The sequence below is a fragment of the Pempheris klunzingeri genome, chromosome 21 (genome assembly GCF_042242105.1).
Source record: "Pempheris klunzingeri isolate RE-2024b chromosome 21, fPemKlu1.hap1, whole genome shotgun sequence".
NCBI lineage: Eukaryota > Metazoa > Chordata > Actinopteri > Acropomatiformes > Pempheridae > Pempheris > Pempheris klunzingeri.
The window spans coordinates 4,632,881-4,646,239 of record NC_092032.1 but is presented as its reverse complement, the minus strand read 5'-3'; the positions used below and the strand labels follow the sequence as shown (position 1 = coordinate 4,646,239).

Sequence of the window (13,359 nt, the reverse complement as noted above, 5' to 3'; positions counted from 1 at the left end):
CCAGCCTAAAAACAGGCAGGAAAACGAACTCTCCGTCTGCTCAAATGCTACACCAGAGGGCCTCCTTTATCTTTCAGCCAGCTTCGCCAATTAACACATTCTTCCACCCTGTTGTGCAGTCCGAGCATATATTGGACTGATAATTGAAAACATGGGTGAGTGTAACCCCATTTCCTGGTACCCTTTGTCGTTTTGCTCGGGCTTTCAGTACTCGGAAAGAGCAGGCGTGAAGTAGGGAGGAGGCATAAAGAACAATGCTTCAATTGAGTATCACAGAGTGCCAACTGTGACCTCACCTCTTTTAAATAGCACAAGTCGTTAAGTGACAGTCGAACGATGCACTGAATAGGATCATCAAGAGAGTTGTGTACACCACAGTGAATGAATGTGCCACTAATATGTGCGATTCTGCTTGAATTAAAGTTTCAGACCGTCTGTTTACTGTCCGTGTGAGTCAGATAATTGCCTACTGCTCTTTTCAGTTGTGTTCCTTCCATCACTTCCATTAGATGAGTGCGTTGTCCAAGCTGAAAGACGTTTCTTAGAGCCGACGATGATCCCTACTGTCTCTGCAGCCTTTTTAAAGTGATTGAGCGGCACCTTTCAGCAGCCCGATAAAGACACACCTCTCCTTTAATTACCCATCGCCCCACCTTCATCCACCATCCTCCACACACACACACACACACACTGACAAACAGCCAGCACTTCCTCCCTCACTTGAGCTAAGAAATATCACTTTCTACCACAGCCTGCCTCTCATCTCACTGCTGCTTTGTCAGTGAAATCAGAGACATGGGAGAGCAGTTTATTAAGCCTGGAATAAAACGGAAAACAGTGAGAAGCAAGAGCTTCAAAAGTTGATAAAAAAAAGATTTAATGCAAAAGCATAATGAAACTAAAGAATCGTTGCACAATCCAACTCCACCCGATAAAACACCAGGAGTCATTTTGTGCAGAGGCCTTCTATCACTGAAACCAGCTGGGCGACGAGTGCCTTCACAAACAAGGGGGACAAACTGGTTCATGAACTGCAGATGCTGAATAAACAACTCTTTTAGACTCAAACTGAAGATAAGCCTTTGGTCCAGCCTAAACTTTGCTACCCTATCAACAGGTATTCAGGTATGAAAATCTAAACTCAAGCCACTTCACGAACATATTTCCAGTCCACATTTCACCGACCTCCAGGTGCAAATGCGGAGTAGCCTTCTCTGTAACACACCGAAACTTCTTTTTCAGATAGCAAATTCTTGGAACTCAGCTTATCATTTGACTGAGAGAGGGCTTCAGTGAGTCAGTGGAGGAGAACCTGGCAGCCATCTCCAGTGAGAATGAGATCATGCTAGTGTACACACACACACACACACACACACACACACACAATCTGGCTTTCACTTTTGACAATTAAAACAGTGATACAAGAAGATTGAAGACTAAAGTTTAATTGATCGCTTAGATTAAAAAGAGCAATAACAAATATTTTAAACTTGCTTTAAAAGCATGCGTTAAGTGTGCATTTTGTATTTATGTTGGTTTCATGTCGTTTTAAATGAGATTTTCAACATTTTCTTTAACAAAAAGGTGAGACTCCATGTGTCTGAAGATGTCGAATGGTGTAACCACAAAAGAATGAGAAACTTTAAATAGTTCATTCACCTCAAGTTTACTTAGAATTACTTTATTCTAAAATATCTTAAACCTCACATTAAAATAGATTTTATTAGGCTTATCTCTACATCTAAATTGTATGTGTTTCTAGAATATTGAGTGGAACATTTGCTGAGAACACCTCTTGTTTTCTAAATAATCTTTGAGAAATGACGTAATGTTAGAAACCCTGTTATAACACTGGAATAGATGATTACATTCATTTTCCTCCTGTTCCATCTTTTCTTTTTTTTTGTGTCTGAAATACCTGTAACTGCAATTGACACAAACCAGTTCCACCACCTGACTGTGCCGCTTCTACAGTCAAGGGCCATTGTTTGTTAAAGGAATTGAAACTGAAAATCGAGCATGTAAGTCAACAAGCTCAACTAAACTGGTTTCATTTGGTAACATCTGACAACAAGAATCAACGTGCGTCTCCTATTGCAGTGGCTAATACCCTGTCCTGACACGCCAGTGAGTGTTCGACAGTTGTATCGCACCGTGTAACACCGGACCCTCCTGTCCACACCAAGTCTGTCAAATATGCACTTCTGGTTGTCACCATGGAAACAAACCCTGTAGCTGCCAACTGATTAGACTGGAGGCGTAACCACTCCAGTAAAAAAAATAAATAAATAAATGAGGACACTCATCTCACGTTTACGCTTTTAAAACTGAAAATGTTGTGGTATTTAGACGTTTCTTTACTGGAGATGACATAATCCAGCCGACAGCATCAGGCTGTTATCATCAACATGAGCTCTCTGTGACCTCCCTGCAGCCAGCTGCTGAATTTAGTTTGGTTTTTGTTGTGAAATAAGGAGCCATCATATAGAACGAAGTCCTCATTTCAACTTCAGCTGTTCCTCATCTATTACAGCGCTTTCAGAGTGGCAGTAATACAAATCCGACAAAAGTTAAACTCAAAACAGCGTGCGGTGTCGCTCGAGTCCGACAGGAAACGGGGCAATCAAGCGGATTGTTTTCACTGATGACTGCTTTGCTTGTTTTTAGGACAGTGTGTAACACTCATCGTCAGATTACTCCTGACCTGACATCCTTTGACACGCACGTTTGTTTTTGTGCTAGAAACCCATCTTTCACGTCTTTTGGCAAGGTCACTGGCGCTAGCAACAGGATCAGTATTCCCTCGTGCTCTGTGACGAGCCACTTTCCCCCGTGCTTCAAAGTGGGGAAAAGAGGCTCAGTTATGATGAATTTGCAGATGTGAATTTTAATCTCTCCCATCACCGAATTATTAGATTTTTTAGGACTTTTAAAGCTGCTGTTCATGTTCCACAGTAGGTGTCGCTGCTAATTAAGTTAATGGAATACAGACATGCATCTGCGTCAAAGAAAAACACGTCAAAAACACCAGGGTGATGCAGCACAATGATTTTATCCTAGCCTTTCAGGGCTTGGATAATAAAGCTGTAGATAAATCACCCCTTTTTCAAAAAATTTAACGCTTGAAAAAAAACTCAAAAAAAGTTATATCTATAAGTTAGCTCTTAGTGCATCTTTAATCAGCATCATACTTCACTGCTATCTGACAAAATTGACCTCAAACAGGAAGGAATCTCATTTTAATCCTACAAGAAGACTGTATCACTAAACTTTGGTTAAGAGTTGGGTTTTAGTCAAGGTAAGATCAACCTGAACAAAAACCTAAGAGGTTTACCAACACACTGAGGATGAAGGTTTCCTGTGCGTCAGTGGTAGTGAACCATTAGCCAAGATGTGCTATTCAGCAATATCAGCTGCTACTGATGTCTGTTCTGAATAAAATATGCATTGCGTTGGGTGTCATAGTTGACAACCATCCCAAAGCAGGCCAACACAATAAAATGGTTTGAAACCCAAGCCTAAGGTAGCTCTCCCTTTGTCAGCTAATTAGGCAAAATGAGGCGTCCTATAGCCATGTAGGTGTTTTCAGGCATGCGCTACACAAGCCGAGTTCAGCAATTAGCCTTCACTGACATTCAGCAACTTAATTAAAAGTTAATCTGAAGGACCAAAGCTTAAAGACTTAGGTAGTGTATGCTGTAGTAATGTTCCTGTTGGGAAACACTTGTAATCAGACGAATCGACAGTTATCTTAAATGAAGTTAGACTTCAATACAATCCATACACTTTACCTTCCAAATCTTACAGGAACAGGCAGTTTGAGGGGTGGAGGTGGGGGTGGGGGTGGGTGGTGCAGAATTTTCACAGGATGAAAATAGAATTTGTTCCTTTCATGATCACACTGTCTGTTCGCTGGCTTATTAAGGATGAACACCGCGAGAGCAGATCAGATACTAAGCAGGTAATCTAAATGACTGTGTATATCCATGGCAACAACAGTGGGTTCACTCTTTTTCACAATCATTTAGCCAAATGTTGTAAAACCCAGATCCAAGTGTTCAAATGCAGAGAGGGATAGTGTCACTTTGCTACAGGACTGCAGTGGGAGCAGGACTCGATGGGTAATGTGAGACCTAACAAAAATCTGGCAGGAGCGAGCACTACTCCAGGCTGCTTTTGACATTTGTGAGATTTATAGTGTAAACATATCTAATGATTTGGTAAAGGTAATACTGGTAGCTCAGCTAAGGATTACCTTGGGTGGCACACACACTATTTCACTAATATCAAATGTCACTCTCAGAATAATTTCTTACTATGATAGAAAGAGACATTTCTTTGAAATGTATTTCAGGCCTAAAAATTGTACTGAATGATTAATAGTGTATCAGCTAACTTGGTACCAAACCATCACTGACCCTTTAAATACTGTGAATGTGTTAATATCTTTTGCCTGCAGGCCTGAATTTGCACTGGTACCGGCATTTCCCCCCCTCAGGTGGCTGGTTGCTGGATGTATCCCTGGCAGATCTCCCCCACAAGATTCTGGAGCTTTAACACCAGTTCCATCCTGTTAAGAAGCTGTGTGTCCCACAGCGGCCGACTGGCACACAATACTTCTTTGTTCACTGGATGCCAGTCATCACCCTCGATGCCACCCCTCCCCACCCCTCTTTTGCTCTTTCTGTATCTGTCTTTCCCTGACCACGACAGAAGCTGGTGATGGTCAGTCAGATTAGCATCCAGCCGTTGAAGGGACGACTTCAAAATGCACAAAGAAAGAGCTGCTTTGTCTCGATCTGGCCTGACTACCCCAGAAGTAAAGGGAGGAAACGGAGTGAACAAAAAAAAAGCATTACAAGAGCCATTCTAATGACCAACTGTGAGAGTTTTTTATGAAAGGCATCACATCAGACTCGTGCAAAATCACATCTTAGCTGTTTTAAGAGATATCAGAGATTTATAACTTTGACAATCATTTGTTTTTTAGAGAGTTGTATCGTTACAATTGACCACCAAAGGTTACAATCCACAACTATTGCACATCTGCTGTAGGTTTTGAGTTATCCAGTAACATGCCAATCCATACACTATACAGTCCTTTCACACACACACACACACACACTGTACTGTGAACAAACTCCGTGACCAAGTGAAGCCACAACCCAAAGCCCAGCTCCACCCTGTGAAGTGAATCTATTCAAACTCCATTCAAATCTAAACCGACTCTACCAACTGCAACACGACACGGTCACCATCAACGCAGATAAAATAAACTCCTCCAACACATACTCCTGCATGAACACCATATGACATCAAGGCTCAGCAATCCACAGCAAACTATAAATATCAGTTTAATTTCATCACAGCGAAAAACCTCCACTTTCCATACGGTTACTTTGCAATTAGTGGTGAGCTAAGGGATAAGTTATCAGAGAAGCCCGTCCTTTGGTTTGACGGCACAACATGATAGACAGCAAAGAATGATTACAGCTGTTTCTTAATGCTTCTTAAATAAAGGGCAAATGACATCTGCGGCAACGATGGGCTCAGATTATGGCAGCCACGCATGTTTTTTTTTTTTTTGGACTTTATACTTTCAATTTCGTAAAACTGACAAACAACATGCTGACATGTACTTGAGGAAATATGTGTTTAGATAGCTCACAATCCTTCCCTCCGACCGTCTGACTGCCTGAACAGATTTAATCGCATAAGGCCGAGCCATCAACGTGCAAAGATTGCACAGCTAATGGTTCTAATCAGTTGTTGTTCTAAGTGGACTCAATGAGCGACAAGGGAATAGACAGAGAGCGGGACAGGTGGACTCAAGAGGAGTGAATGCTTGTCTGATGCATGCGCACACAGAAGCTCAAGAACATGCTTTCAAGTTCATACAAAAAAAAAAAGCATGCATTAACACACACACACACACGCACACACACGCACACTCACACACACGTTGTGGAGTGTAGCTGAGAGGAATTTAAAGAGGGTTACAGATGTTAAATAGTCATTTGCAAGCTGGAGACTCCATCCAATCAATGTGCAGGAAAATGATCTAGGAACTAGATTTTCATAAAAATATACTCATCTATTCCCTACAGTGACTTCTGGAGTTGTTTTTGTGAGAGAATTTTAATTCCACATCTGAAAAAGCCGGAAGTGACGCAACATACGGGAGAGCGGTAGATTTAAACGATAGAAATGAATGGATCTGAAACCAATTTTGATACTGAGGAGGTTTTAAATGTTCATTCACACAGCCATGATGGACCGCAGTCGTAGAATTAGCCTGCCTGTTAGGCATCCAAGAGATCAGGAACAGACTAGGATTAGATGGTATAACAGTCAGAGGCAGGCATCTTGGTGAGTGATCAGCATTGCATTGCTCGATAACGCTACACATATACACTACTCACAAAAAGTTAGGGATATTCGGCTTTCAGGTGAAATTTCAGGATGAACCTAAAATGCATTGTAACCTTTCCAGGTGAACTTAATGTGACCTTCTCTAAACCTTTGAATGCACATGTCCAACTGTTCAGTGTCTCAGTACTTTCTGCACCAGCTGCTGTTCTCTAACAAGAAGCTTAACAGCAACATTCACAACAGGTTTGATCCATGAATCCACCAATACATTTCCTGCTTCAGTTAGAATTGGTATTTAAACAGTCCTCCTCATCCTGCTGTTCACATTCTGACATCATGAGACCAAGACGACACCTAACAGTTGATCAGCAGCACCTCAACACTGGAGGCTTCAAACAGGAAGTCCTCAGACGGAGGTGTTCACTGAGCTTAGAGGGTCACAGAGTGTCATCAGGAGGTTGGAACAGTGATACAGAGACTGGAAGAGTCACAGAAAGGAGAGGAGTGGACGTCCTTTGGCCACATCCCAATTTATTGAGACACTGAAAATGTTTTGTTGTGGTATACCTACCACTGTTGGTAGATTTTCTTTCAATAAATTGTTTAAGATGAATAAAACTACCATTGCATGCTTCTACTTAAATGCCCTACTTTCATGATATAATATCACTGTAGCATTCACTTTTTACATTTTCCATATATTTCACCTGAAAGTCGAATATCCCTAACTTTTTGTGAGTAGTGTATATCGATGAGCTATTAGCTCATGTGTATGTGTATTATTACACATAACAGAAAGTAAGGCGCTACTGTGAGTTTGTATCATCTGTCGCAATACGTGGGGGTTGGGGGGGTGGGTCACTGCCTGACTATAATTACTCTGTGTTACTGACACTGTGTGTCATTGTGCTGACAAACTTGGAAGTTAACAAAAGTTAGAAAAACCAGACTTACGGGACACAGTGCATGTTTTCGTTGAACCGAGTCTCTGACAGATTTGTGAGCACCGCTCGCTGCTGCGGCAGAACCAGAAGCTCCCGGTGAAGCCGCTGTGTGCACTGAAGGAACAGCAGCAGCTTTCAGTCTTACACAGCCTCTGCTTTGAAATCCCATCCTAAACTCCATCATATTGCCAGGAAGATAATCCTCCAGTCTAAAATAAGCGCCACAAATGAACATGTTTTTAGTAACATTGAAGCAGCACTCCTGGGTGCACAGAACACACCCAGGCACCAAAGCTAGCAGCTTTCCTTTTCCTGCTACAGGAAAACTGTGGAAAATGCAACTAAAAAACTACTGATAAGGCACCAGCTCACTACCACTCAGCCTCAGTACCACCACCTCCGGCAGCAGACAGGGACCGCCTTGTGTTACGTCATATGACGCTTGTTGAAAGAAAAAAAAACAACAACACACTACAAAACAGCCACTTTCCCTCTGAATTTCTGCTCTTGTGTCTTGTAAAACATATCAGATCCTGCATTACCATTTAAAATTGTCATTTTCAGACAAGGTTATATATAAATGTAAAAAAAAATAATAATAATTTACCTGCAAGTTGCTCTATAACGTGCAAATAAAAGTTCTGCCTGATGGGGCAGCCTGGATCCAGAAGGAAGTGACAGGAGACACAGCAACAAGTGTAGAGAGCTGCAGATGACACTACTTAAGACGCCCCACACACCGAGGGGGAATTGAGCCTGAGCTTCTGTCTGGAAAGAGTCCCTGCCAAAACATGATAACATGAAGCTAAAGAAAACCCTCTGGGCTAATCAGCACTAAGATACAGGGCTCAAGGCCTCTGCAAGACGCTACCCACCTTCATACTGAACCCAGTATATCTAATTACTCAATCTCCACAATTTGCCCCTCAGGGAGCAGATGATGATCTGCATTTAGACTGGGACCAAAAAGGGCGCATATATGTAACCATTTTTTTGTTTGCCCAGGAATCAAAGATTGGCATTCATGTGAGTGCATCCACTGGCAGTTGGTGCACTGCATGCAAAGTTTGATGCAAGTGTATGTTGCAGTGCACAATGTGTATGTCACGTGTGCACAGCAGCATAGAACTTCAATTCAATTCAATTAGAAGTCGATGTCCTGTCAGCATGAGCGTAAAGCTGAGATTTACTGGACAGAGCCACAAACAAGTACACACTCTGGCCTATTTTGGTTCCGTTCGCTCTAACTTTGTTGAATTATTCACAGGACTGCCATAAGTGGAATAGGCGTAGTAATGCTAGAAGGGGGCCATGCATGGAAGACCCTCATAAATAAAACATTTGACAAATAAGCTTGACGTCAGTAGAGTGAACCCAACACAAGCCTTTGCTTGTAAGCCTTCACCACTCCTGATAAACTGGTGACAAGCAGTTACAGACACAATACGTCTCCATTTGGTTGACTAACAATTCCTTTTGTGAAGCAATTTCTTTTAAACAATGGACCTTCAAAACCCTACAATCATCGAATTTGCAAGATTTTCTGTAGACAATATTCCAACAGCAACAGTTTATTGTACAAATTCCTGTTAGCCCAAGGCTTTAAATGCCAATCATGACCACTGTATTTTGCAACAGAGGCTTCTCATCTCATCTCATTTTCTATACCGCTTGTCCGTCAGGGTCGCGGGGGAGCTGGAGCCAATCCCAGCTGAACACAGCAGTACACCCTGAACCACTCACAGGGCCACATAGAGAGACAGACAGGTCCTAACAACAATTAACCTAATGTGCATGTCTTTGGATTGTGGGAGGAAGCCGGAGCACCCGGAGAGAACCCACGCTAGCATGGGGAGAACATGCAAACTCCACACAGAAAGACCCCGGGTTCAAACCGGGATTCGAACCTTCTTGCTGTGAGGCAACAGCGCTAACCACAGCACCACCATGCTGCTGGAGCAACAGAGGCTTCACACTTCTTAATGGTGTCCGCCTTCAAACCGGAATGTAGCACAAAACACATGTCTAGACCTACATACAGCAACACATTCTAACTTAACCTTTACTCTGAAGGCTCAGAGCCTAGCTTGTTTTCCACACTCAGTATTTTCATTAATATGCCATTCACCGAGCCCCTCTGCTTTCTCCATCAAAAGACTCGCCTGCGGTGAGTCAGGAGGGCAGCTTGCTTGCATGGTGACCACAGCGTGGGAGCTGGAATAGAATGACGCCAACACAGGTGTCTGATGGCTGGCATCTGCTTGGTGGGCTCATTCCAGTGCAGAGCTGCAGAGGCTTAAGGGGTGCTGAGAGAAACCCTACTCCTCTGTAAGGCAGGCAGGAGCAAAACAACACAGTGTCACTACTGGCGATGCTCATCAACTGTGACCCTGCCAGAGACCCTGCCAAGTACATCACTTTAATCGCCCTGTTGAGATCAGCAGACCAGGAGGAGGCTCACAAGTCCATTGGGGACATGCAATGGAGATTACTGATGCCAGGGTGAATGGATAAATACATGGATGAGTAGAGTGAGACAAAATAGGTGGCTGGATGAGTTCAAGAATGAAGGAATGAGAAGTAAATGAATGGAGGAAACCGGGGCGACACTGGGCGTACGTATAGTTGGATGTACTGCCCTACTGTATATTTGCTGCTCAACTCAACACAACCATAATGGAGAGATCTTCAGTTAGCAATAAACCAAGGCAGATTAACTCAAAGATGATCTCTTCCACTAATGACAGATTTGTTCTTCTAGTGCCTGGATGTTTGATTTCACTATCTAGTCATTTTCTTAGCTGTCAATTTCCCAACAGGGATTACAACACTTCTGACAAGTGTAGTCATGGAAAAATACAGGTTTAATATGTCAAACAAATATACACATGCAGCATATCGGTCTGATTACAGACCTTATAACTAGATTAAGCTGCTGCAACATGCTTGTATTCATATTTCATATGATGCCAAGTTTAGCAATGGCTGGTAATAAAGTAGGTTCACCTCAAAATGTCAGGAGGCAGCACTCAGAGACTTGAGCTGAGAAACCATATGACATGATGAAGAGGCAGAGAACTCTACACAAGCTAATGCTTAAGGAAAGCCGAAACTATCAGACAACCCCTCTTTACACTCTCTAGCTGCTGAGTCTTGCTTCACTTCAGTACCAGAATGACTGAATTCCTGTAGGAACAAGAATTTCTAATTGTTTTTGCTCTAATTGTGATTCAGACTGAGCTGAACTCGAGAGTCTTAAACCATTGTATCCCGTCCACCCTTCGGCCCCAAGAAAAGAGCCTTGCTGTTGGCAAACATTTGCGGAGGTCAGCTCTCAGCTTTGTCCCCGGCCATGCAATGGGCTGCTGACAGGTTCCCCATCAACACAAGCAGGGCTTTTTGCAATGACAGGAAGTGTTTGTCTCACTCAGCAGGTTGCTCGCATGAATTCTGGGAGTTCAAACTTGCGTGCATTGCATTCTTAGTTCCCACACCTCTCTCCCCCTACTCAGTGACCCTCCATGCCAGGAACAAAACCCTGGGAATGTGAACTATGCAGGGCTGCAGCTTGGAGACACCTGTTCAGACAGCAGACACAAGAAAGAACTCCTATGCCGGGCCTCGTCTGAGCCGCGGCATTCGACCCCCTGACGACCACGGCTGCCTCCGTACACACACTCTGGCGTTCTGGGTGCAAAAGTCAAGACGCAAGCACTTGTTTTCATAACACAGGCAAGGGCAGTCCAGATAAGTCCCCGGTGGCAAACCTTTGCCGCTCTTATGAACACCTTTCTCTCGTATGATGGCTTGAACCTCTTCATTATGGAGCGTGTGAACCCACTTACCACATAAAGTGAGGGCACACGGCTCGATGCTAAGCTGCTGACCTCATAAAGCCACTGTAAGGAACTGGACGAACACATTTATTATAATCAAAGTCTCACAAGAGCCGCCCTGCTAAACTGGAACACAATCTAAAAGGTCTCCCACCTTCTTTTTCTAGGAAAGATTTAAAAGAAGAACTGGGCTATTCCCAGGGAGAGCAGAGCGGCCGACCAAAACTGCAGACTAACCACTGAGATTGCAGAGTTTACACAGAGAAATGCCAGCTCTCTAGAGATTCCCCCTCAGGGCCATTCAAATACAAGAGAAGCAGTTTTTTTTTTTCCCCCCCTCTTTCTCTCACAGCCAAAGCACTTTAATGGTGACTAGGAAACAACCAAGAAACAACATTAATGATTAATGGAACATGATGCAGACATTGTACCTGGCAAACAAGCAGTGAGGTTTCAAACGAAGTTATTAGACATACGACAAGAAAGTCTATCGGTCAATTCATTTTACCATAGTTATGCACTGCATTTCTGTTGAATGATGGCCCTGTGAGCATTCAAGAAGTATAGTATAGTATAGTATGTATGTATGTGCAGGGAGCAAATGACTCACTTGAATGCCCGATAATGGCGTTTTCATTTATAACAAATTGCTACTGCCATCTCAGATGTGTCTAACTTCTAACCGCACGACAAAACAGATGTCACTACAGCTTGGTGACACTCAAAGGGTTTTAACTGGAAGCATTTTGACAAACGCTCACTCGCAGCACGACCTTCCACACCTTCAAGCAAATGAACTGGCGTGGGACAAAAACACACTGGTGTCCCGTATCACCAGAACATGCAGACTCAGAACAGGCCAGGCGAGCGGCTCAGTTAGTATGGGACGGGACGGGACGGGATGGAAGCCGGCCAAGTGCTGATGCTCCTCCAGGACTGCCAAGTCAGAGGCTCGGTGCTGTCATCCAGTGAAAAGCTCCGTGTCACCACACTTGGCTGTGCAGGGGGGGGGGGCACAAGGGCTCTGTAGCCATCACCACCCCACCCCAATACTACATGGTACAGTGTACTTCCTGGAGAAAAGGAACCCCCTGCACACAGTGTGTGTGTGTGTGTGTGTGTGTGTGTGTGTGTGTGTTTTGTGGAAGTTGAGTTCTGTGTCACGAGGAAATTTAGTCATTATGGTCTGTGTATGTCAGCTCACACTCACTTCTCCACGGAAACATTCCACAAGAGAAGAGAAGAAGAAGAGTTTGCACATTTGAGTATATTTCAGTATATTTGAGTATATTTGAGTTTATGTCAGAATGGATGACTTCACTTTCAGCAGGTAATAAAACCAGACAGGCACCAAGCTACACTTTAGCAACAGAGGGTCGTTGTTAGGTTATTTCATTGGAGACTTGGTTTGCACCATACAAACCCAGTCTAGTAGTGTCTTTAGAAGAGGAGCTGCTGCTGTTGTTTCCTTGCCACGATCCCACTACGATATTGTCGACTGTGTTTGTTTCAAACGTGGATTTACGCTTTTAGATTGTATCGACTGGACAATTGTGGAGATAAGTTTTAAGGTAGATACTCACTTCGCATCGGAGGTGGATAGGACTTGGGTAGCTCCTCGCTGCTCACAGTTGTACTCCACTGGCTTCTTCGGAAACAAAACTTCTCTCAGTTATTCTATTTCCGACTTTAGAAACCGTGATTTGTTGCTTTAACCCTCGTTTAACTCATCCCCGCGCTCCGTGCCTACCTCCGGCACACAACCTTTCAAAGCGGTAACGCCTCGGCTGTGCCGCTCTCTCGGGCGGACAGAGCTGGCCGGTCGGGGCGCTGATTTGGAAACGGTTTATTTATTTAGACACAACGCTAGAGAGAGGACGTAGTGACAACACTAATCTGTTCTGAGATCCGCACCTTGCAGAGCTCTCGCCACAGAGTCCGCCTAATCTGCTCCTCCATTGGTCGCTAGTGTAAGGGGCGTGGCCAAGCGGTTCGACTTTGCTTTTTTATTGGCTTGCGGTGCTGTCAATCATCTGCTAGCGCCTCCGTCATTGATTCGCTTCCCTGCTGACAGCAGAAAACAAAACAATCGCACTTAAACAACATAATTCTTTGAGAATTAGTGTTTATGGAGACGTATGTAAAAAGATAATTTATATATATATAAATATATGTATTAAAAAGACAGTGCGAGCGGATATCAGTTG

At 43.5% G+C, this 13,359-nt stretch overlaps 1 protein-coding gene across 2 annotated transcripts in view; it reads right to left on the bottom strand.

Moving 5' to 3' along the window:
- mpp7a (MAGUK p55 scaffold protein 7a) overlaps positions 1-12,972 on the bottom strand; it is a 119,856-nt gene extending 106,884 nt beyond the window's left edge. Inside the window, exon 1 of one of the 2 annotated variants that reach the window (XM_070853157.1) lies at positions 12,736-12,972. The gene's annotated coding sequence lies outside the window, so the exon portion shown is untranslated. Of the gene's footprint in view, positions 1-7,923; positions 7,954-12,735 lie in introns of those variants that run through there. The other variant, XM_070853158.1, reaches the window with a different exon arrangement.
- Between the last annotated feature and the right edge of the window lie 387 nt (positions 12,973-13,359).